Genomic DNA, 20,341 nt, shown 5'->3' with positions numbered 1-20,341 from the left:
CCAGAGCTGGAGCAGGGCTGCAGGGGGGGTCTCCCCAGAGCACAGCAGAGGGGCAGGATCCCCTCCCTGAGCTGCTGCTCACGCTCTGGGGGTGCAGCCCAGCACATGGGGGGGTTCTGGGCTCAAGCGCTCACTGAAGCTGGGTCATGGGGAGCTGCTCCTCACCCAGCACCCCAAGTGCTGCTCCTCAGCTTTGGTTTGGATTTGCTTCATGTCCAATGCTCTTCCATGGAAAGCACTCACTGAAAGAGCCAGACCTGTGGAACTGAGGGGAGATGGCTGTTTGCCAGTGAAGGTTTGTCAGCTCACTCAGATATTGCACAGATCCCTTCCCTTCCAGCAGGACAAGATGATGACCGTGTCCAGGCTCTTCTTTTGTGCATACACAGCACATGTTCCCCTTGAAGTCCTTCTCCCAGGCATGGCTTTGTGCATGCACAGCATCTGCCTCATTAATGGGATGCTGGTGCCTTACATCAGCAAGTTCATTTGGTCCCTCGGTGCAGGGATATTTCCTGCTGCTGCATCCTCTTTCTAAAGCTGCACATCTACCTCTGGCCCTTCACTGCTGGTGTGATAAGTGATGCTGAGCATCAGCAGAGCTTAAATCCCAGCTAAACCTTCAGGATTCCTTACAGGAGATGCACATGGTGAGAGGACCACTGGAGCCATTGAATGTTCTGCATCACCCTGATCTCAGAGAGCTTTGGGCACAGGTATGTGCAGCCTGAGGTCCCTGCTGGTTTGTTTCCAGCTGAGGGTGAAGCATCTCTGAGACCTGTGCTTCCTCCTTCACTTGCATCCAGCTCTGATGATAGTAAACCACAGTTTTGCAGGCTGATTGCTCCTGAAAGGAAGCATTCCTGTGCTAGGGAAGGGAAAAACCAACCTCAGGGTTATGGATCATATGTGGTCCAACACTCTGGGATTCTATGATGAATGTCACTGCTGTGCAGCCCTTGTCCTTTTGAGTAAGAGCCAATTTTTGAAGACCTATGTTTTTAGATACCTACCTGTGTATAGGATCAGAACTGAGATCCCAGCACACTGGGCTCCTTGGGCAGCCCACACTGGCAGCTCCTTGAGATGCTTCTGGCCAAGTGTTAGGTATCCATTCCTTCGATCATTGGGGTGAAACCTGCAGTGCTCTCTTGTTTGAAGCACAGGTGCTGTGTCCCTCCTTGCAGACCCATACAGGAGACCACACAACTTACTGGTGGGATGTGATAGGGAAGGAATTGTGTCCCAGTCCCCTTCTCAGCAGCGTGTGCATTGTGGGTGCTCATGGATTCCTCACTCCCGTGAGTATCTAACATAAAACACATACCAAGTCCTGAGAAAGAGCATCATGGCCAGGACTTCCCTCCTAAACCAGTCCATCTATCCCTACACTGTGCCCTCCCTGGGGTTGTGACTTGTGTATTGGGCTGTTCAATGTTGGAGCATCAGCAGGGAAGGACAGAGGAGACCACAGGCTGCCGGGGCTGCTCACCCTGGTAGGTGGGAAGTAGGTCTGAAGCTGAGCCCAAGTGGGAGCTGAATCCATGGCTCCGTGTCACTGGTTCCACAGGATTCACCCTTTCCTGTGGCAAGTTCTAGGTGGTTTCTAGTGAGATAAAGGCTTTTTGGATCTCTGAGGGAGTCTCCCTTTGTAGGCTTTCTGAGGAGCCTGATGCTGAGCACTTAACCTTCCATCCCCCTGAAGGAGAAGCAGACATCAAGCATCGTTGGCACCTTTACCCCTCAATTCTTGCATTTACTTGTTCTTCATCAGGCTTTTAGGAGAGTCTCTGCCAAAAGGAAGATGCTAAAACTGAGCATCATTGTTGTGGTGATGGAAGCAATCGAAGAGGCCATCGGGTGCCTGGTCTGGGCACAGTGGATGGAAGGAGCAGGAAGGGTTTGATCTGATCTCCTGGGACACGCTGGGCTCCAGGAGTTAATGTTGCCACTGGCTTCTCTGTGCATTTGTCATCCATTTGGGCTGGAAGTAAATGACAGTTTCTTGCACTAAGTTTAGGTTTCAGTGCTAGAGTCTGTGTCTGTTTGTCATCCATACAAGTGATGCTCTCCGTGCCTGATCATCTAAACTCAGCTCTCTGGTGATGAGCTTCCCTGTGTGATACCAGATTTCACAGTGTCCTATGAGTGTTTTTCTGTCCTGTATCTGCTGTTTCACAGAACCATAGAGTCACCTGGAAAAGCCCTTTCAGCTCATCCAGTCCAACCATTCCCAGCCCTGCCAAGGCCAGCACTAACCCATGGCACTGAGGCCTCGTCTCCACGCTGTGTGAACACTTGCAGGGCCGGTGCCTGCAGCCCTGCCCTGGGCAGCCTGTTCCAATGCCTGAGCACCCTGTGGGGCAGGAATTGTTCCTCAGCTCCATCTAAACCTGCCCTGGTGCAGCTTGAGGCCGGTTCCTCTTGTCCCATCCCTTGTTCCTTGGGAGCAGAGCCCAGCCCCTCCTGGCTCCATCCTCCTCTCAGGCACTTGGAGGGAGCCATCAGGTCCCCCCTGAGCCTTCTCTTCTCCATCTGAACCCCCCAGGTCCCTCAGCCGTTCCCCATCTCTTGTGCTCCAGGCCCTGCACCAGCTCCATTCCCTTCTCTGGCCCTGCTCCAGCCCCTCAAGGTCTCTCTTGGAGTGAGGGGCCCAGAACTGAGCACAGGATTCAAGGTGCAGCCTCCCCAGGGCCCAGTTTCCCTGCAGTCTCTATCACTGCAATAATGAAGCTGTTTCCCTCAAGACCACTGAATAGATAAATGTGAGATTCCCAGGTTTTCTGAGCCAGAACTGTTATGTACAGGTAAGAGATGGAACAGTTCAGCCTGGAAACCATGTCCAGCGCTGGATGGGAAAATCATCAGGAGTGGTCCGCATGGGTTTTCCAAAGGGAAACCCTGCTTGACCAACTTGAGGAACTTCCAAGCAATTGGTGTGGTAGATGGGAGGAGAATGGTAGATATCGTCTACCTGCACTTTAGCAGGGCTTTAGACCCTGACCCATAAGACCTGGAAGATCCTCATAGAGAAGCTGGTGATGGATGGATGGGGTGAGCAGAGTGAGGTGGGTTGAAAACTGCCTGAATGATGGGGCCCAGAGCGTGGTGACACCCAGGGAAGGATGTGAGGATCCTGGTGGACACTGAGCTGACCATGAGCCAGCAACGTGTCCTTGTGGCAAAGGGGATCAGTGGTGTCCTGCAGAGAGCATTGGCAGCAGATGGAGGAAGGGCATCCTTCCTGGAGCACTGTGTCCAGCTCTGGGATCCCCATGGACAGACTGGAGAGAGCCCAGTGAAGGGCACAGAGATGGTTCAGGGGCTGCAGCATCCCTGCTGTGGGGAAAGGCTGAGGGAGCTGGGGCTGCTCATGGGGGTCCCATCAATGCCTGCAGGTACCTGAAGGGAGGGTGCACAGAGGATGGAGCCAGGCTCTGGGTGACCCTGTCTGATGGTCCTCAGAGCTCCCTTCCAACATCAGCCACTCTGGGATTCTGCCATGGGATGCATCCCTGCATCCTCAGGAGCTGCAGGGATGGGCTGAACTGATGTAGGGCTGTGAGTGCACTGAGCACTGTGTGTGATCACACTTGTTTGGTGTGTGCTGTATAACTATACAATAGTTTAATAATGCTTCTCTTGCTGCTGTGGAGTCATTTCTATCCGTATGGAAGTGTTTTCTCTCTCTTGCTTCCTCCTCTCACCTTCCCAGATGTCTCCTCGGAGCAGACTTACATGACTCTCCTTGTCCTTCTTCTCCCCCTTGGCTAAATGGCTTCTTTTTCTCCACGTGTGGCTTTCCAGAGCCCTGCAAAATGCTCTTTCCCTGCTGCTATTTGAGGCATGAGCTGCAAAAGGAAGAGAAGGGAGCCCTAATTCACATGCACTTCTTCCTTTATCTGTTTTTCCTTATTCAAAGTCACTAAAGCCACAAATAAACCATTCTAATTCTTGATGCCATCTGGGAATGCTGCCTGTTTGAATGGTGTTTGTAGTGCTTTATCTGTCAGAGAGGAGGGGGAAGGAACGCATCCCTTTGCATTAGCAGCAATAACCTATCTGCCACAAACCCCAAAGCAGACAGGGCTCATGCAGAGGCAGGAAGGGTTTTGGGCATGGATCTCTGCTCTCACCAGGTCTGGGCTCACCCCAGCAGCATCAGCACCAGGGTTCACTCAGGTGGGTTTACATTGAGCTCTCACTGCTTCATCTGATGGGGTTTGGCTGCTCCATGGGGTTTCAAGCATCCTCTGCAGGAGTCCCTGGCCATACTGGATGGGAATGTCCCATGGAGGGAGGGATGGGGCTGGTGTGTGGAGCAGGGGTGAGCCCCGGCTGGCTCAGCCTCCAGCTGCTTTCATTTGGCTTTGAGCCTCTGTATTCAGAATCCTGCCCTGACCCTAAGGCTTCTGCATGGAGCAGAGTGAGAGGAACCTCTGGTCCGACCAGGTTGGACTGGGAAGCAGGGTGCTCCCATTGCCCGAGCCCAGAGCTGGTGGAGGTGCAGTCAGGTGGCCTTGGATATAGCAGAAGACCTCAGCAGTACCAAGGTTGATTTTCATGGAATGGTTTGGGTTGGAAAAGACCTTAAAGCTCCTCCAGCTCCAACCCCTGCCATGGGCAGGGACCCCTTCCACTGGAGCAGCTGCTCCAAGCCCCTGTGTCCAACCTGGCCTTGAGCACTGCCAGGGATGGGGCAGCCACAGCTTCTCTGGGCACCCTGTGCCAGCGCCTCAGCACCCTCCCAGGGAACAGCTTCTGCCTAAGAGCTCAGCTCAGTCTCCCCTCTCTTGGGCAGGTTCAAGCCATTCCCCTTGGCCTGTCCCTCCAGGCCCTTGTCCCAAGCTCCTCTCCAGCTTTCCTGCAGCCCCATGGCTTTTTCTGGTGCGTGCTTTATCTCTTGTTCATGAGAGTTTATCAAACCATCACTGGACTGAGAGTTAGCATCAGGTCTTTAGGGAAGCTTGTTACAGTGATGTGTAACAGAATAAAACCATAACTGCTTAGCTTTAATGTGTCAAAATGACTCATTTCAAATATCATCTTGGACGTATGAGGCTCTAGAAGATATAGAAGCAGGGAAAACATCCGTATCCCTATAGCTATCCCTTCTTTCCCTATGGCTGTTTCCCTCTCCTGCCTGCATATAGAGCTGTTCCCTCTCCTCCCATCCCGCTGGAGGCCAGGGAAGCAGCAGACAGCCTTGCAAAGGATTATTCTATTTGATCAGGCTTTGCAATGGGCTGTAGATAAAGCCCTTGATGTTTACTGGGCCATTAAACATTTATTAGCCTCTCTGCCAGCGTGGTGCTAGCCCTGTAACTGCAGCTGTGAGTCAAGTGAGGAGTGGGGTCAGCAGTTGCCTTTTGCTTTGGGATCGGCAATGGAAAAGCAGGTCATATCCTTCATGAAAAGCCTGGATGCCTTGGAGAGAAGGGGCACATGAGTGGAGCTCCTCCTTATCCCGAGGAAAGTCTGGAATCTTAGGAAGTGGGAGCATTTAAACAAGGAGAAAAGATTAGGGCCAGAATTAGGAGTTAATGTGCCCCTGCGTGCCCTGGGATCAGAGCGGCTCTTGGATCTGGATGTGATTAGGTTGAAGGAGGGTTCCTGCCTCAGTTTTCCCTCGTCGGTATTCCCATCACCAGACCTGTATTTCCCTTCCCCCTCCTTCCCCAGCCTCCATGGGGAGAGGGGCAGCAACACCGCGGGGCTGAGCTTTGGCTCTGCTGCATCCTATGGGATCATCATGAAAGGAGGAATCTGAAGGGATTTACTCATTGCTGGGAGGCCACAGCTTGGTGCTTCCCACCACAGGCAATCCCTCTGAAGTCAATGGGATTGCAGAGCATGTAAATCACTGTGGAGTCTGCCTTTTGCCTGGAAAAGTGGGGGGATATGTGTTTTACTTGCATGGAAGCTACTTCCAATACAACTCTAGACATGAGCAGTCCTTCCAATCACACCGCTGCTCCTCGCAGTCCCAAAGTTACTCCTGCTATGTGCTCATTTGGAATGATTCCTTACAAACCACTGCGTGGGATGGATGTGTGGGAATGGCTCCGGTAGGAGCGTGTCCTCATGCGCTTGGGACCCACGGTGTGAATGGAGGAAGGAGACAGGGTTGTTTTCACACTCCCTCCTTTTGAGTCCCTGTTCCTACATTGAGGTGTCATCAGGATGAGGGATAATTAGAGAGAGCCTGTTCGGCTACAGAGCAGGATTGGGAATCCTCATTGCCGCGAGGAAGCAGGGATTCTTTGGTAGGGAATGCAAAGCGGTGGAGTGGGTGTGCAGGGAGGAGATGCTGCCTGTTCCTTGTGGCTGCAGAGTGCATCTCCTTTCTCTTCAGAGGAATACACTGATTGTCCCATTATGGGACATGGAATCACTGATGGATTAAACCTCATCCAGTCCCAACCCCTGTCACAGGCAGGGACCCCTTCCACTGGAGCAGCTGCTCCAAGCCCCTGTGTCCAACCTGGCCTTGAGCACTGCCAGGGATGGGGCAGCCACAGCTTCTCTGGGCACCCTGTGCCATCACATCCAAATCTACCCCCCTGCCTTAAACCCGGCCTTATTTCCCTTCTCTAGAGGAGGCAGGGACAGGAGCAGGACAGGCAGCATCAGTGGAAAAAGGGGACAAACCTTTTCACCACTCAAACCCTTCTGGAGGCCTGACACAGAGCAAGGTGCTTCAAAGCTACACTCTGCTCATGGCAATGGCTCCGAGGTGGAATTAGGCATGTATCAGACCATCTACAGGAGCAGATGGGTGGCTCTGCTTGAGCAGTGGGGATGTTAGCAAGGAGGCGAGGAAAACAATATCTATTTCATCAAGCTGGGGGAGAGACAAGTGAATTATTCCCTTGGCAACCGGCTGAATGGGACCTGGTTGTTTTTGCAACTATTCACATCTATCTGTTCAGTTTCTCAGTTATTTTCTGTTGGAAGTGGATGAGCTTTGAGGTCCCTTCCAACCCAAACCACTCTGGGATTCTGTGTTCTCCTGCTCCCTGCATGTTTGGTGTCATGTATGGCTTCTAGCTTTGCTCTAGAGGAGGGGTGGCACAGCACAGCCTGACTCACACAGCAAAGGTTCTGCTCTTCTCTTCTGAAGTCAGAGAACTCTTCTTTACCATCCCAGCTCCAAATTAGTCCTAATTATTCCATGCAAAACGAAGTTACTTCAACAGGAAGGAATTAGGACAACAAATTGTGCTTGAATAAAGAGGACTCCCTGCTGCCTGCTCTAGTGGAAGGTGGCCCTGCCTGTGGCAATGGGTTGGAGCTGGATGAACTCTAAGGTCCTTTCCAACTCAAACCATTTCATGATTCTATGATCTTTCCAGCTTCAGGCCAAGTGATTTATGCTCCTCTTTGTCCTCTGCAGAACAGCACAGTTTAAGTCCAAGTTTTGTTGCTCATTAGGCTCCTGCTGTATCATCAGGCTGAGTAGCCTTGGGTTAGTCCCTAAATGGCCCAAACTATGGTCTTCAGTCTTCTTCTTGACCACCTCCATGCCTTCTGCAAGCTGTTGTACCTCCAGTTGTGCTTGTAATACTGGGATAAACTAATTTCATGCAGAGACTACATTTGGGGCTGGGACATTGTCAGTACTGGAATGGGTTGCCCAGGGAGGTTGTGAATGCTCCATCCCTGGCAGTGCTCAAGGCCAGGTTGGATGAAGCCTTGGGTGCCATGGTTTAGTGTGAGGTGTCCCTGCCCATGGCAGGGGGGTTGAAACTGGATGATCTTAAGGTGCTTTCCAACCATAACTCTTCTATGATTCTATATGGGACAATCCCAGGGATCCATCCCAAAACTCAAGCAGTTGGGGCAGTAAAAAGCCTGTTTGCTTCATCCGGCTGATGATGTGAAACGACTGGTTTGTCTTGGAAGTGCCATTAACTGGGTGTTCCTCTCTCACAGGGAATAATCATCAGCCTTACTAAGGATTGATTGTGTCCTCCCCATTGGTGTCCTGCTTTGGTTTGCATCGGAGAAAGCTTTGACCGTCGCATCGAGGAGGTGAAGAGTTGAATGAAGGTCCCTGCTAAGGTACAGTACAAACTTCAATGGGCTGGTTTAGGCTGTGAAGCTGGTACTGCCTAAGCTGTGCAGGAGAAGAGCAGCCTTTGGAGGTGCTGGTGGATGGATTCGCTTCTCTTAGTCTTACCATATCTACAGTGAGCATCCATGATGATCTTTAGGTGTATGAATAGGGTGATCTTTAGGAGTATGGTCTTCTTAGGTTGATGCAAACTTGTGTGAATCCAGTATTTTCTCTTAATTTCCTTTCATTTTTGGAACTCTGGTCTGAGCTGTGCAGGGTTGGGCATCAATGTCTGTGCTGGTCTGAAAAGGGCTTTTCTATATGGCTTTTTTACCTTGGTTATACAAACCCGTGTTAGGCTGAAGTACATGGATCTCTGCTGTTACCTTGGCATGGATGGGCACATAATTCTGGCATGAGTGGTTTATTGAGAAGGAAGAAAGGAGAAACACAGAGTCTTGTTGAAGAAAGGAAGGCCATGGAGTAAGAAGGAAGGTTATGGAGTAAGAAGAAGGTTATGGAGTAAGAAGGAAGGTTATGGAGTAAGAAGGAAGGTTATGGAGTAAAAAGGAAGTTTATGGAGTATGAAGAAGGTTATGGATAAGAACGAAGTTTATGGAGTAAGAAGGAAGGTTATGGAGTAAAAAGGAAGGTTATGGAGTAAAAAGAAGGTTATGCAGTAAGAAAGAAGGTTGCTTACACCATTAAAACCCAACATCCAGCGGGAGTTTGTAGGCAGTTGCTCTGGTCAAAACTCTTCCTGTGAGGAAAAGTTTGAGGAATGCTCTAAGAAAACAGATAAAAATCCCACTGTAACACTGCTTGTTCACTGTTTCAAAGGACACCTTCCAACCAAAACAGGTTTGGTGCAGGGATCAAGATGTGCCTGTGAATCCTGGTGATGCTTATGAGCAAGGTCTTCTCTTCAGGCTCTCTTTCGGCTGTGGCTTTCACAGATTCCCCCTGGATTCTGGAGATGAAGTTTCCATATGTGCTTTGGTACTTCCCTAAAGCCTGCCCATAGGGTCCTGCTGACACTGCCAGCTACACCAGTTCATGGTTTCATATAAAGCATCTTTGAGCTCTTTGCAGACATGGTGTGATGCCTCTTGTGCCAAACTGAAGTCAGGCGTTAACTCTTATGGGTGACTAAATGCTTCCCTTGGGAATGGTGTGGTACTTAGGGATGTGTGTTTTGAATGAATTTGGCATTATGTTTTAGGCTGCTTGGCTCACTTCTTGATTTGGGGGAGACTCCTATTGGGATCAGCACCTGAATTAAGCACAACAACATACTGAGAAGTGGCCAACTGCCCTTTGTCTTTGGGCTGTGCTTTCTCCATAGCTGGAAAGGGTTAAGTTCAGTGAGACTGAAGTCAGAGATAGAGGGGAAATGAACACATTTCCCTGTGATGCACACCATCAATGTTAATAGCCCAGACTTGGTTTGTGCTTGTTTGAGAAGAGTCCTTTTGGAGAAGCAAGAGACTGAGGAATGTGTTCAGATACCTGCCAGGATCACACAATCCCAGCCTGGGCTGGCTTGGAAAGGACCTTAAAGTTCATCCAGCTCCAGCCCCTTGCCATGGGCAGGGCCACCTTCCACTAGAGCAGCTTGCTTCAAGCCCCTGTGTCCAACCTGGCCTTGAGCACTGCCAGGGATGCAGTACAGGTTTCCCATTGCTTTCTCTGAATCATATCCTTTTATTTGCCAGGAAACTTTGGAATTTAGGTGAAGAAGGAAGGAAAATCTCTTCATTACTGCAAGGGCCAGGTCAGCATCTTGTGTTGAAATCCCTGTGAGAGCACTTAGAGAACACTTGGGAAGTGGAGAGCTGAGCTTAGCAGAGCCAGGCTGAGCTTGAATGCTCCCTTGCTTTGAGCGCATCCCTATCAGCAAGGTGCAGGAGGAGCAGAAACCTTTTCATCAGTGACTCTAAAGGACAAGAATTTCCCAAAGGAGCCTTCCCAAAGGTTGGGCTTCTTCCCTAAGGTTTGTTTTCTAAGGAGAAAAGCAGATACACTGGGAAGTGGGTATCTCGAGACAAGCACCTGCAGGCACTGGGGTGCATACCCACATGTAGGGGCATGGAATGCTATCCCAAATAGCCCAGAACCTGAGAAAACAGAGATAAAATCAGAAGACAACTGAAGTTAATTGTGCTTCCAAGGCAATGGGAGATTGCTTGGAATGTTGTGGGATTTCTGAGGCCTCCCAGTGCAATTTCGGGCTGAGGTTGGGAAGCTTTGGGTGCTGTGGTTGTTAGTGGCTCCCTTGTGACTGTCTCCTATTACTGCCAGTGGCCAATGACAGCTTTTGGGCTGTGGATGGCATGGATGTCACCACCAAAACAGTTATCTTCTATTGCAAGGTCTTTATGTCACTTGGCTCTATGGATGCCTCCCTGGAGAAGCCCACACTTGCTCTTTAAACTGCACAAGTTTGGCTTCACTGTAAGATTTGGGTTTAGATGAAAAACCAACAAGAAAAGGCATTTTGAGATGTGACTGGATTGCGTTGTTCTCTCACCCACATACTTTCCCCTTCGTTTCATACTCACCAGAACCTATGTTCTGTATGTGGGGCAATGGGGTTGCTATCCTGGCTTTGAACTTAATGGGCTTTTCCAAAGGGCCTTCAGAAGAATCATGGAATCATGGCATGGTTTGGGTTGGAAGGGAGCTTAAAGCTCACCCAGTCCCAAACCCCTTCCACGGGCAGGGACCCCTTCCACTGGAGCAGCTGCTCCAAGCCCCTGTGTCCAACCTGGCCTTGAGCACTGCCAGGGATGGGGCAGCCACAGCTTCTCTGGGCACCCTGTGCCAGCGCCTCAGCACCCTCCCAGGGAAGAGCTCCTGCCTAAGAGCTCAGCTCAGTCTCCCCTCTCAGCTCAGCTGCATTCATCCCCCCTCCATCCCATCCTTTGAACCACGGAGCACATTTCAGCCACGTCTGAGTGGCTTCAAAGCCTTCAAATCTTTCAAGTTGTGTGAAAACCGAGCAGCAGAGAGACAGAGCAGAGAGCTCGTAACACTGCCCAGGCTCAATGGGAGCTCTGCAGTGTGAATTCACTTCTTAGATCCACCCGTGTTTGATTCGCAGCGTGATGACGACACCTCGGTCGAGCTCATGGTGCTATCAAAGCCTCACGGGCGATACAGGATGCTTGTTTCACCCTTTGTGCTGCATTAACCCTATTGTACTGCTGGGTGATTTCACCTCTGCTCTCTCAGAGGCACATGCTGCCTCTTTCACAGGCATTAGCAGAGTGACCAGCAGCTCCTCACCCATCTAGAACGCTGTCTCAATGCCTGCAGTATCTAACTCATCACATTGCAAAGTGAGAAATGGAAGATTCAGCCCCGCTTTAAGGCTTTCGCTCCCCAAGCAGCAGAACTAATGTAGCTCAGCGTCCTAACGAGGGAGTGAGTTCTCCTTTGGTGCTGTTAGAGGATGGCTGCTGTTGAGCTTCACCCTTCAAACCCCCGTGGGAGGCTGATATTCCTCTTGGGATGAGCCTTGCAGGGTCCTTGGCAAAGAACCAGCACCAATAGTCAGTGAGCAGCAGGAGGGAAAGTTCAACTTGATGGTTTCAGGGAAACAGCCCCAAAATTACATCCTCTATATAATGTGTAACAGACGTAGGTAAGGAAGGAGGAGGAATTGGTGTCCTCCAGAACAAGAGGGATGTGGAGCTGCTGGAGTGAGCCCAGAGGAGGCCATGGAGCTGTTGTGAGGGCTGGAGCAGCTCTGCTCTGGAGCCAGCTGAGAGAGCTGGGCTGGGGCAGCCTGGACAAGAGAAGGCTCCTCAAGGGGAGAGCCCAGAGCAGCTCCAGTGCCTAAAGGGGCTGCAGGAAAGCTGGAGAGGGTCTTGGGACAAGGGCCTGTAGGGACAGGCCAAGGGGAATGGCTTGAACCTGCCCAAGAGAGGGGAGACTGAGCTGAGCTCTTACGCAGAAGCTGTTCCCTGGGAGGGTGCTGAGGCGCTGGCACAGGGTGCCCAGAGAAGCTGTGGCTGCCCCATCCCTGGCAGTGTTCAAGGCCAGGTTGGACACAGGGGCTTGGAGCAGCTGCTCCAGTGGAAGGGGTCCCTGCCCGTGGCAGGGGTTGGAGCTGGATGGGATTTAAGCTCCCTTCCAACACAAACCAATCTGGGATGTGCTCTTCTGCTGTTTACTTGTATGGAGGGCGTCCAAAAGCAAAGAGAGTTTTAATTTAGATGCCCTTAGCTGTGAAATGTGCATCGAAAAATCCCCAAACATGCAAATTCTGCTCTAATTATTGGGTTCTCCACATGGAGCTTTTCTATCCTGGGGATGCTCTTCATATGTTCCCACCAAGATAGTGCAATTCCTGCTGCGCAGCACTCGGAGCAGCGCATTGACACCCTGTTGATTGGGAACCCAAAGTGTGTTAAGCCCCTGATGGGAAATTACAGCAAACAAGAGCTGTTGGCAACCAACTTCCACATCGGAATCCTCCGTGAACACAACCCACTGCAATTATAGCAGCATTCCCAGGTCAGGAAACCAATGCAGCAAGTGCTGGATTCCTGTGTGTGATATTTCTGACACACAATGTTATCTTTGTGATTGTTACGTCTGCTTTGCTGCAGTGCAATTAGGGAGGGGCTGAGGTTAATGGTAATGGTAATGCTGTTGGTGTTCCTAATTTAGAGCCTGAATGCTGTCCTTCAGCAGGGAGGGAGCAGCAGAAATCATTCATGCTATTGTGCTGCTGTCACATCTGCGGCTAAGGGGATGGCTGCAGCGCAGCCTCAGCCGGCTGAGATCACCCTGTGTGCTTCATTCATGGTATGGGTTAGGTTGGAAGGGACCTTAAAGATCATCTGCTTCTCATCTCTGGTGTTTCCTCCTCCTGATAGCACCTTGGAAAGTCGTGAGGGGCTTAATGGATGGGGTAGCTCTGAAACCAAACCTGGTGCTTGAGCAGTGTCTGTCTCCATAGACTTTTTCCAGCTGAGGGAGAGGAGCTGTGGCTGTGTCCTTGTTCTGACACAATGGCTGTGATTGCAGAACCCCCCCATGTGTGGGACTGCACCCCCAGAGCATGAGCAGCAGCTCAGGGAGGGGATCCTGCCCCTCTGCTGTGCTCTGGGGAGACCCCCCCTGCAGCCCTGCTCCAGCTCTGGGGCAGCAGCACAAGAGGGACCTGGAGCTGCTGGAGAGAGGCCAGAGGAGGCCATGGAGCTGCTGCAAGGGCTGGAGCAGCTCTGCTCTGGAGCCAGGCTGAGAGAGCTGGGCTGGGGCAGCCTGGACAAGAGAAGGCTCCTGAAGGGGAGAGCCCAGAGCAGCTCCAGTGCCTAAAGGGGCTGCAGGAAAGCTGGAGAGGGGCTTGGGACAAGGGCCTGGAGGGACAGGCCAAGGGGAATGGCTGGAACCTGCCCAAGAGAGGGGAGACTGAGCTGAGCTCTTAGGCAGAAGCTGTTCCCTGGGAGGGTGCTGAGGACTCACCAGTGTTATGCAGATGGGCACCCCAGTATCCTGAGTTGTGGCTGAAGGGGTTGAAGGGGAGGAGAACTCCTGCAGCCCCAGGATCAGGTCCTGCTGCTGCTGCTGGATCTCACAGAACTGCCCTTACCATAGGGAAGTTCCAATGCTGGTGATCCTCAGCTTCCAAACGTGTTGAAATCCATCTTTTTGCACCAATTTCAGGTTACAAAGGCTTTAAGTGCCAGTTTCTTTGTCCAGACTCTACAGTGTCCCCGGGTGCCTACAGAGGAAACACACACAACCACATTACCAGGATCCAACATCAGCACTCAGCTCACAATAAAAACCCTCTTTGCTCAAGCCCATTTGCGGCCACCACAGCAGAGGCTCAGGAAGCACCAAGAGGCTTGGCTTGATTTTAGAAGCAAAGCAAAACCCAACTTCAGAGAGCGCTTTTGGGGTTGGACTTCCTCAGTTGAGGCCTCCAAACCCTTCACAAGAGTGAGGAGCATCCCCTGGGGCCGCAGCCATCATGGGGTTGTGCCTTGAATGACTCCAGGATCTTTTTTTGGTGTCATTTGTGACTTTTGCTTTAATTTATTGCCTCCTCTCCCAACCACAGATATGTCTGTTATTCACAATGACATGGCCAAAAGAAGAAAGGGGGCAGGAAAAAGAGCTCTATTTGGATTTTGAAGTCATTCTTGCTCTTTGCCTTGCTGTTTGTTGCAATGAGATCCTTTTGGAAGGCTTGTGGAGAGAGCTGGGGTGGAGGAGCTCAGCAGGACACGCGATGGGCAGCAGTGATGTGAGCCCAGGGAAGGGTGACAATGAAGGTTTTCTGCCTTCAGTGGGGCTGGTTAATGCAGCCTTCACCCAGGTCACTTCTGCACATGGGATATTATAACATTATAGCTGTGTCCTCAGCATAAGAGGGACATGGAACTGTTGGAGCAAGTCCAGAGGAGGCCACGAGGATGCTCAGGGGCTGGAGCAGCTCCTGTATGGAGACAGGCTGAGAAAGTTGGGGCTGTTCAGCCTGGAGAAGAGAAGCTGCGTGGAGACCTCAGAGCAGCTTCCAGTGTCTGAAGGGGGCTACAGGGATGGTGGGGAGGGACCGTTCATTAGGGACTGTAGTGATAGGACAAGGGGTGATGGGTTCAAACTTAAACAGCAGAGGTTTAGACTGGATATAAGGAAGAAATTCTTTACTGTGAGGGTGCTGAGGCACTGGAATGGGTTGCCCAGGGAGGTTGTGAATGCTCCATCCCTGGCAGTGTTCAAGGCCAGGTTGGATGAAGCCTTGGGTGCCATGGTTTAGTGTGAGGTGTCCCTGCCCATGGCAGGGGGGTTGGAACTGGATGATCTTAAGGTCCTTTCCAACCCAAACCATTCTATGATTCCAAGTTGATTTTGTAGGGGTAGACAAATCACATCTCCAAAACTGCCATCACTGCAGCATCCAGCACAACACTGCAAGGCTTGGCTTTGAGGAGTGACCTGAATCAATGATCTCAGCCACCACACGCTGTTACGTGGTGAGTGAACCCACTCCATTGAGGGAGATGCTCAGTGTGAAGGGGGTTACAAAGGTACCTGGGCTGCAGCTCCTTCCCTGAGCACACTCCACATGCTCCCTGTGTACAGAGAGCTGGTGGTGAAGCCTTCCTCTTGCTCTCTCCATCCCATGGCTTGGGAAGCAGTTGGGTACAGCATGATGGGTTGTGCAGCCTCAGGAAAGCCCCTCTCCCTGCTGCTGCTGTTTAAAATAGGGAATAAAAGGCTGTATCTGCCAAAGAAGAAAGTTGTGGAGGTGATGCTTGCATTCACATCACTCTGTTTGAGGTGGTCACATTACATCTATGGATATATCTATATATCTATATAGATATATATATATCTATGGTCACATTATATCTATATCTATGGAATATATGTATGTCTCTGCTCCTGATGCCCTTCTCCTCCTCTGAAGTCTAAAGGCTTTTGTGCAGTGTTTAACGAAGGACTGATGTGCTCAGAGGTCTTTTGGCACCATGGGTTTCCAGTTGGGATGCGACTGAGCATCAGGCTACAAGTAATCCATAGAATAGGTGGAATAGGGATGAGGTTCTGCATAAATCAAGAGATCGATGCAGCAGCATGGTGTGATTGCTGGAAAATAATCATTGGGATAGCAAAGATAACAGGAACAGGAGTGCTGAGGGTATAGGATTGCATTTACATTTAATAGAGCTTTCCTTAGCCTTTGTTAGGGATGTTAGGGGAAGGTGTGGGCAGGGGTTGTGGAGTCTGGGCACCTATAGCAGGAAAGCTTCCAATAGGTATTTCCAGGGTGAATTGAGATTATGGGAGAGATAAACCAGCTCTCAGTGTCCTGAGGTTCCCTGGCAGAGCTGGAATTCTGGGCTTAGAGGGAACAGCCATGGGGGAGTTAGGAAACTGAAGCTAGAAATCCGGGATTACTGCTGGGATATTTGCTCATGGTGAGCAGATCCATGAGATCCATCCAATGGTGGTTGGAGAAGCATGGAGCAGCAGTGCTGGATTCAGGGCAAATATCCATGTGTTGGTTAATGAAAGCACCCAAACCTCCGTGCTGAAACTGGTTCTGCAGGGAGACGAGGTGGAGAAGCCAAAACTGGGAGGAGCTTTGATACCCAGCCATGAAAAGCTGCTTCCTGAGTTGGATGCAAGGATGCATCCTGGAGGTCAGAGCACTGCAGGGACTTGGGCTCTCCTATTGGGAGCTGCATTCCCTTTGCACTGGGTGCTCCCATTACTTCCCTGGGGTTATAACTTCCTCATCAGCACATGGAGGGGTGGGATGGGGAAGGAAGTGACACTTGCTTTCTTTGCAGTCCATTCCCAAGCTCTGCAGATGAAAGGCTGGCTCTGAGAGCTCAATGTCCCCAGAGCCCATAGGAATAACACTCTTCAGAGACAATCCTTGCAGGTACATGGGGTGGAAGTAACCTGAAACGTGGCATTTGGGGGGTGACAGACGAAGATTGTGACCCATCCAGTTTGATAACCATGGAAAAACCATGGAAAAAGGGCTTCTTGCTTTATTTTCCCCTTTCTGTGTTCTGTAACTGAGGGGTTTAGATGGGGATTGGGTGCTCCCAAGGCTCTCGCTGCTGCCTGCATGGAGCTGGGCTTTGTTTGCCCAGAGCCCTGTTTCCCTTCACACACTTGCAATCAGGCAGGAAACGGGTTTCTTGTCTGCTGAGCCAGCCTGGGTTTCTCGACAGCAAAGCTCCCTCCTTGCTCTCACCCTGCTTCCCACTGGGAATGGCTCCAGCTCTGCTCTTCCATGCAATTCCTATGGAGCAATACGGAGCCAAAGCTTTCTGTCCCTAACCCCCATTGGCTCTGCATGATACAGCTCGGGGTTTTCCTACCTTTACAGCTTGGATCAAGCACCATTCCCTGCCTCTTTTCCTATCACTGTGCAAACTGTGGCTGTCACACCCACCGGCTTCCTTTTAGCTTTTACTCGGAGCTGGACTCCGGGTGCCTTGAATAAAGCAGTTTCTGCTGGGATGTGGCTTTCCTCCTGGCATGACCAGACTCTCAATGTGACATTCAGGGCTGTAAAACACTCCCTGACAATAGCTGGTGTTGTTCAATGAGTGGCATAAATAATCGAGGGGGTTTTTTACCCTTTCCTTCTCTTTTTTAATGCAAGAAGAAGAACATCTCCCCAGGCTGGCTGGGGAGGAGGCTGCGTGCATGCACAAGGGTGTAGCATGAAGGGAATATCAGGAACACGGGGACTTTAGGTTGGTGCCTTGGATGTTTTCAGCATCATGGGGCTGGGATGGCTCTTCAGCCATAGAATGGTTTGGGTTGAACCTTAAAGCTCCTCCAGCTCCAACCCCTGCCATGGGCAGGGACCCCTTCCACTGCAGCAGCTGGTCCAAGCCCCTGTGTCCAACCTGGCCTTGAACACTGCCAGGGATGGGGCAGCCACAGCTTCTCTGGGCACCCTGTGCCAGCACCTCAGCACCCTCCCAGGGAACAGCTTCTGCCTCAGAGCTCAGCTCAGTCTCCCCTCTCTTGGGCAGGTTCAAGCCATTCCCCTTGGCCTGTCCCTACAGGCCCTTGTCCCAAGCCCCTCTCCAGCTTTCCTGCAGCCCCTTTAGGCACTGGAGCTGCTCTGGGCTCTCCCCTTCAGGAGCCTTCTCTTGTCCAGGCTGCCCCAGCCCAGCTCTCTCAGCCTGGCTCCAGAGCAGAGCTGCTCCAGCCCTCGCAGCAGCTCCATGGCCTCCTCTGGCCTCTCTCCAGCAGCTCCATGTCCCTCTTGTGTCCTCCTGCCATGTGGTCCTGTGGAATACCTTGCTCTCTTCTGCCTGACCTCCTTAGAGATGCTCAGGTCCCTTTCTCTCCTGGTGCCCGTAGCTTGGTGTGCCCAGAGACAAACAGGCACAAATCTATGTGGATTTGTGCAGCTACCATGTACAAGCTTTTCCTTGTTCTCCCCTGTGCACCTGGATCCATCCCACCTCTGTTGTATTGATAGATGAGAAATAGGGGATAAAATCTTGCTGCTTTCACTTAATTCCTGCCTTTCTCAACTTAGAATCATTCAAATTAGAGTAAAAGTTGCTATTTTGGTGAAGAAACCACCAAAAAAGTAGCAATTGGGTAAAATCTCATCCCAGATCCTCAGCCCAGGGTCTGGAACTCCTTTTTTATAGCTTCAGTAGAAACTGTATTGGGTTCATTTTCTCCTTCCAACCTATACATTCATTGCTGTCCATACGCCCCATAGGTGATGTGATAGCAGCATCATTTTGTCAGTGAGGCACCTTTTCAGTGCTGGGACCTGAGTATGGGGGAGAGCAACTGATTCCATCCTTTTCCCATCAGCATCATCTTCCTTTCCTGTCATTCTATTCCCCAAATCAGGATTATCAGCCCCAGAGCAACAATTCCTCTAAAACTATGGAAATCAACCAGTGAAATAAATGCAGTTTGCCGCATGGATAAGTGGAGGGAGCAGCTTTAATGCATCTTTTCCACTGAAGCTGACCCCCACCTCATCCATTCCAAGTGCATCTCTGTACACACTGATTTCAATGGGCTTATTTCAACCCCAAGTGTGTTCTAACCCCGTGGTTGCACTGAATGAAACCCCTGCAGTCGCTGTGGCCACGCACTGGCTCTGCTCAGTGCGTGCTGTGGGTATCAATGAGCCCCGGAGGTTTTGTCTCAGGGCTGGATTAGGCACCGTTGCTACTGGTAACTGCAGGCCTGGGAGCAGCAGGGCCTTTCCCTATGGAATGCACCACCGAGGCCTGGGAACCCAACGGGGTGGTGAGGATGTGCCCTGTGCTGCATCCCTGAGTCATGGGACGCTTTGGGTTGGAAGGGAGCTTAAAGCTCATCCGGTCCCAACCCCTGCCACGGGCAGGGACCCCTTCCACTGGAGCAGCTGCTCCAAGCCCCTGTGTCCAACCTGGCCTTGAGCACTGCCAGGGATGGGGCAGCCACAGCTTCTCTGGGCACCCTGTGCCAGCGCCTCAGCACCCTCCCAGGGAACAGGGACATTAACGTCCCTTAGCATCACTTACTGTGTTTATAGATGCTTAATGCTCCTTTGCCCTCTGACAGCATCAAGAGGAAGCTTTTGCATCTGGGATTTGCTGTGGGTTGGGATGTTCTTCCTTTTACTTTACTTTTTAAAGTCCCTTCACATGGGATTCATTGGATTCCTACCCCACGAAGCCTGTGTTGTAGGCTGGATGCAGCTGAGTTTTAGCCCCGCTGCCTGCACAGGCATTCTCAGTCCCAAACACCAGTGGGTTTTTAATGGGATGTAACACAAAAGCAGCTCGTGGTCGGTGGGAGCTGCTTTCTGCTGCTGGGAGGGAAGCAGCAGCCTTGTTCTCTTGCCTTTCTCTGCATCTATTGAAGCAAGTCCTGTCCATGACAGATGCCTTTATGTGAGCATGTGGGTTCAAGCTGCAGAATCATCCCTGTGTCAGCGCTGGAGCTGTGCCACTGCAGGGATGTACCCTGTGCTGCTGCAGAGTCACTTCTGCCTGTCAGAGCTGGGGCCATAGCTACAGCAGTAAATCAGTGCCCTGGCAGAGGGGATGCTTCAGGCAGAGGTGGGGAAGGGCAGGATGGGTTCAAGCACCCCAGAGCTCTGCTCTGGGCCAGAGCAGTTGTTTGCCTTAAGGAAACAATCCCGATGTGGGAGATGCTGCCATCCCATAAACGCTTTCTAGATGAGGTCTGATGCAAGCGACAGGCTGAGAGAGCTGGGCTGGGGCAGCCTGGACAAGAGAAGGCTCCTCAAGGGGAGAGCCCAGAGCAGCTCCAGTGCCTAAAGGGGCTGCAGGAAAGCTGGAGAGGGGCTTGGGACAAGGGCCTGTAGGGACAGGCCAAGGGGAATGGCTTGAACCTGCCCAAGAGAGGGGAGACTGAGCTGAGCTCTTATGCAGAAGCTCTTCCCTGGGAGCAACTGTTAGGAAACTGCAGTGCTTTGGAGCCCATCAGTGCCAGCAGCACCTGAGGACCAGAAAGGAGAGAATTCAAGTGCCAGGATGTCACAGGTCTCAGACAATGACCTCAGGGATGCAGAGGAACATCTGGTCTGAATCAGGGTAAAAAGTGTGCTCAGAGTGAGATCCCCATTTGCACACAGCACCAGGAAGCTCCAAGAAGGCAGGTGTGGAGGAAGAGACCTTCCTGAGCTGTGCAGAAGCATCCTGGATTCTCCCACATCCCACTGCAACCAGAAGGGTTTCTAGAGGAGTAAGAAGGTGAGGAGCACACGTTCCGAGCTGTTCTTCTCCTCTTAAGGCTGTAGCATTT

General features: G+C 51.4%; 1 protein-coding gene across 2 annotated transcripts in view; it reads left to right on the top strand.

Annotated features, from left to right (window-relative positions):
- PTPRA (protein tyrosine phosphatase receptor type A) overlaps positions 1-20,341 on the top strand; it is a 107,108-nt gene that overhangs the window by 16,475 nt on the left and 70,292 nt on the right. For both annotated transcript variants that reach the window (XM_034064678.1, XM_034064677.1), the window contains exon 2: positions 7,936-8,064. The gene's annotated coding sequence lies outside the window, so the exon portion shown is untranslated. The remainder of the gene's footprint in view (positions 1-7,935; positions 8,065-20,341) is intronic.

The sequence above is a fragment of the Melopsittacus undulatus genome, chromosome 7 (assembly GCF_012275295.1).
Source record: "Melopsittacus undulatus isolate bMelUnd1 chromosome 7, bMelUnd1.mat.Z, whole genome shotgun sequence".
NCBI lineage: Eukaryota > Metazoa > Chordata > Aves > Psittaciformes > Psittaculidae > Melopsittacus > Melopsittacus undulatus.
This window is presented reverse-complemented; position numbering and strand designations above follow the sequence as displayed.